The following is a 5,134-nucleotide window of genomic DNA, read 5'->3' on the forward strand; positions in this document are numbered from 1 at the left end:
CAATGGCGGGCGCCCCTCCCCCAGCCTCGCTGCTGCCTTGTGGTTAGATCGCAGACTGCTGTGTTAGCAATGAGGGAGGCTCCGTGCGTGTGGGACCCTCCCGGCCAGGTGTGGGCTATATTCTCCTGGTGTGCCCGTTTGCCTAAAGCGCAGTGTTGGGGTGGGAGTTACCCGATTTTCCAGGTGTTGTGTGTCTCAGTTCCCCTGGCTAGGAATAGGGATTCCCTTCCCCTTGGGCTTCCCAGGTGAGGCGATGCCTCGCCCTGCTTCATCTCTCACTGGTCGGGCTGCAGCAGCTGACCAGCACTGATTGTCCAGCACTCCCTAGTGAGATGACCGCAGTACCTCAGTTGAGAATGCAGAAATCACCAGTCTTCTGTGTCGCTCGCGCTGGGAGTTGGAGACTGGAGCTGTTCCTATTCGGCCATCTTGCTCCGCCCCCGCAAATATGGAATTCGGAACAATCAAACTTTATGATTAAAGATAATTTGGGCTGATGGATGGAGAACGGTTCAGGAAGTGACATTAAGCGGCAGACTATTGGAGTGGGTAGAATACTTTGCTCTCAAACACATTCTAAATTCACTTATCAATAGGAGCGTTAGGATTGGCTGATTATCCTCTTCAACTTTTTTTTTTATCCCAGGAAATGCTGAGGTCTAGTGCTGTTTCCCTGAGCCACAATTTTATACTCCTTCTCCTCTCATATCACTGTGGACAGTTTGGAGAACTGACAATCACCCAGTATTCCAACATTTTTTTTATTGTAAATTGAGTAGTTGTCAGTAAGTATTAGGTCAATTTTACAAGGCATTTGGTCCTGAAATCATCACCCACTTGTATATTTCAAACCTATTTTGACTTGATTTTTAATTGTACAATATAGCCACAAACTTAGGTGTTAAATGGATTTACACTTCTGAGTATAAATTCAAAAAGTAATAATAGTAACATTTTAACATTTACCACTTTCTATATGTTCTAGGCATATAGCTTTAACAAGTATCTGGACAATTTCATTTATTTTTTCAATAATTTAGTCCACAAATCTGTGTCAAGAATACTCTATGTGTCAAGCCCCATTCCCTAGGTACTGGGTATATAGTGGTAAACAAAATAGACATTGCCCTTGTTCTCCTGAAGTTTAAAATCTGATGGGGACATACATTGACGGTGAGAATATGAAATGATGCATGGGAAAACAGTTTGGTGGTTTCTCGAAAAGTAAAACACAGAGTCATCATATGACCCATGAATTCCACTCCTATGTATCTACCCAAGATAATTGAAAAGTTTTGTTCACACAATAATTTGCACTCAAATGTTCATGCCAGCATTATTAATAATAAAGTAGAAACAATTCAAATGTCCATGAACTAATAAATGGATAAACAAGACATATATATGCAATGGAATATCATTCAATCATAAAAAGGGATAAAGTACTAAACATGCTACAAGAATTATGAATCTTGAAAACCTGTTAATTAAAATACTTGAGATAAAAGGTTGCAGAATATTCCATTTGCATGAAATGTCCAGAATAGTCAAATCTACAGAGAGTGAAAGTAGATTAATGGTTGCCAGAGTTTATGGGGAATAGAGATACTGTGCTTTTTCTATATTGCTGAATTTAATTTTCTAAAATTTTATTAAGGATTATTTCATGTATGTTCGTCAGGAATATTGGTGTGTAATTTTGTTTGGTAAAAAGCATAAAACCTAACTAACTTAAATAGATACGTTTCTAAAAAATGTAATTTACAAAGAAGAAATGGAAAGCCTAAATAGTCCTACGAATATTATGTTGAATCAATGGTATAAAATCTTCCTACAAAAATTACAGGCTACTTTGTTTTAGAGACTGAAAGGCACTAAACATGTATAAAAATAATTAAAGGAGGCCTCAATAAAATTGAGACATATAGTGATTCTGTATTAGAAGGCTCAATAATCTAAAGATGTCAGTTCTCCACAAATTAATTCATAGATTTAATAGAATTTAAATAAAACACTAAAATAGAGTTTGAGAGACTGGAAAATAATTTATTACATCTATATATGTGAAGTTGATTCCAACATTAATGGAATTCTAATAGAAACCTAACTTTAGGTTTTTGGGAAGCTTGAAAGACCGTTCACTAAATTTTGTGCTATTTTAATGTTGCAATTTGGAAAAAACAAAAACTGGATAACCAAATTAGGTAATGAGGGAAAAGTCAGGTGGGAATACTTCTCCTAAAAGGTATAAAATGTTTTAAATCTCTGGTAGGCATAATATGTTATGCTGGAAAAATAAAACAATGAAACCAAATAGCAAATCTGCAATCAAATCCACTGTATTAGTCAGAACTAATAGGATACACACACACACACACACACACACACACACACACATATATATACATATATGAGTTTATTAAGTATTAACTTACACAATCACAAGGTCCCACAATAGGCTGTCTGCAAGCTTGAGGAGCAAGGAGGGCCAGTTCAAGTCTCAAAACTGGAGAACTTGGAGTCCGATGTTTAAAGGCAGGAAGCATCCAGCATAGGAGAAAGATGTAGGCTGGGAGGTCCACAAGCAGGTACGCTTGATTAAAGGGAAGGCATTAGAGCTAAGATCAGTGTGACAAGGATGGTTAATCCAATAAATGTTGAAGGGATGTTGTTATCCCTAGGAATAAATATAATTTATTCCATTTTATGTACCATACACAAAAATCCATTCAATATGAGGAATTAAATGTGAAAGTAAAATTTTAAAACATTGAAAAATTTATCAAACGGTAACTTTTTGTCTGCTGGACAGGAAATACTCTCATCAAGATGCTCATCATAAGAGAAATGATTATCTTAGGCAAAGTATTAACCATAAAAAAGATTGATAGAATTGACAATAAAACTTAGTACTTTTGTTAATCAAATATATCAAAATGAAAGTGAAAATAAGTCATAAACCATGACAATACTTATACAAAAAACTCATACTGAAAATACATAAAGAACTCCTACAAATCAATAAGAGACAACCCAGGAGAAAAATAAACAAAATCATAAAGCCTGTCTTTTAGAAGAGTACATTGAATGGTTAGTAAATATATAATCAATCTCATAGTTATCAGAAAATACAAACTGAAAACAAAATGTGTGATCATTTTATACTCACTAGATTGTCAAAATTAAAATATCTAATAATAGTGAGGATATGAAAAATGTGCATATTCTTCAACAGAACAGTTAAATCTATATATTTGGATAACCAATTTGAAAACATTTAGGCCTTAGCTTGTTAAACTAAGTGTGAACATATCTTGTAACACAGTAATTCTACATGTTAGCATATAGAATGTTCAAATGTTTATCAATCTGACCCACATTAAGTAACACATTTCACATCGTTATCCCAGATACTCATAAATATGTATAGGAATATAGAAATAACTGGAATATTTTTTCATGAAATGACATTTTTATTCTATCTTATTCTAATTAATACTGTCCTAATTTCTTCCTTAATCTACATAAAAAGACTATGTTTTGATTTGAGCTATCCTCTCACTTTGGTCTCCCCAAGTGTTGATTTATTTAGGATGTGATTCACAGTATGAAAAGCTTCACCCTAGAGAAACTCTTTTGATATGCATGTCAGAATAAAAAAAATCCAAGGATATCCGTTGAAGTAAAAATTATAGAAACAATTTTTTTAACTTTTATTTTAAGTTCAGGGGAACATGTGCAGGCTTGTTGCATAAATAAACTCATGTCATGGGGGTTTGTGTCACAGATTATGACCGAATAACTTATCGAAGTCGAGGAGAATTAGCCTCAAATGTCACACTTAAAAACATTAGCTCTCAAAATACCACGTTGGCTATTAAGATAAAATACTTCACAGATGTTCACAAAACCTACCTAATCATACCAATGCTACAGTTCAAAACAGAGAACAATTGATTTCTTAAAGTAAAGGCTTTTGAAAACAGGATGAACCTGACAAAATGCAAAATATTTACTAACAATTAATAACTCAGAAGTCCTCAACACAGTTATAGCTAAAAATAAAGAAAAGGTCAGTCTTAACAGAATATCTGACAGATGCCTAATACTTTTCTAGTATTAGTATTCTAGAACTATTTGTTTATTTTTCCATCTTTTCCCTTGAAACTAGTCTTCAATTTTATTTTTTGTTCAGAAAATTATGTTTGTTTAATAGTTGTTCAAATTGTGAGTCAGGCTCGTATTTAGGATGTATAATGCTGGGAAGAGAATCACTCCCAACCTAATTCATGACCCATGTATTAAGAACCCATTAGTTATTTTTCCTGATCCTCTTCCTCCTTGCCCACTCCCCATTTCAATAGCCCCCAATATGTGTTGTTTCCCTCTGTGTGTCCATGTGTTCTCATCATTTAGATCCCATTTATAAGTGGAAACATGTGGTATTTAATTTTTTGTTCTTGCGTTAGTTTGCTAAGGACAATGACCTCCAGTTACATCCATGTACCTGTAAAGAACATGATCTTGTTCTTTTTTTTCTTGGCTGCATAGTATTTCACAGTGTATATGTACCACATTTTCTTGTCTGTCATTGATGGGCACTTAGACTGACTCCATGTCTTTGCTATTGTGAGTAGTGCTGCAATGAATATACACTGCTATGTGTCTTTATAATAGAACAACTTATATTCCTTTGGGTATATATTCAGTAATGGGATTGCTGGGTTGAATGATATTTCTATCTTTAGGTATTTGAGAAATCACCACACTGTCTCCCACAATGAAAAACAAAAATATATAAACAACTTTTATGTTTATTAACAAGAAAATAGATAAATACATTTCTATATATGGTGAAAGAACTCAGTAGTAAAAACAAATAAACTATTCATATATACAATAACCTATATGAATCTTAAAAATATATTTGTGAAATAAGAGATTTCAGATTAAGACATACAGTATTACTATTTTACTAAGTGTAAAACAGCAAAAAATGCTATATAGTTTATGGATAATAAATATACTGAAGATAACAATATCTTAAAATGAATATTGTTTGCCATGGTGGAGATGGGGCTGTGGGAGGATGGCTGAATTGAATCTGGAAGGAGTACACAAGGAATTTCAATGG

Source organism: Rhinopithecus bieti, unplaced genomic scaffold (assembly GCF_001698545.2).
Source record: "Rhinopithecus bieti isolate Rb0 unplaced genomic scaffold, ASM169854v2 scaffold_7414, whole genome shotgun sequence".
NCBI lineage: Eukaryota > Metazoa > Chordata > Mammalia > Primates > Cercopithecidae > Rhinopithecus > Rhinopithecus bieti.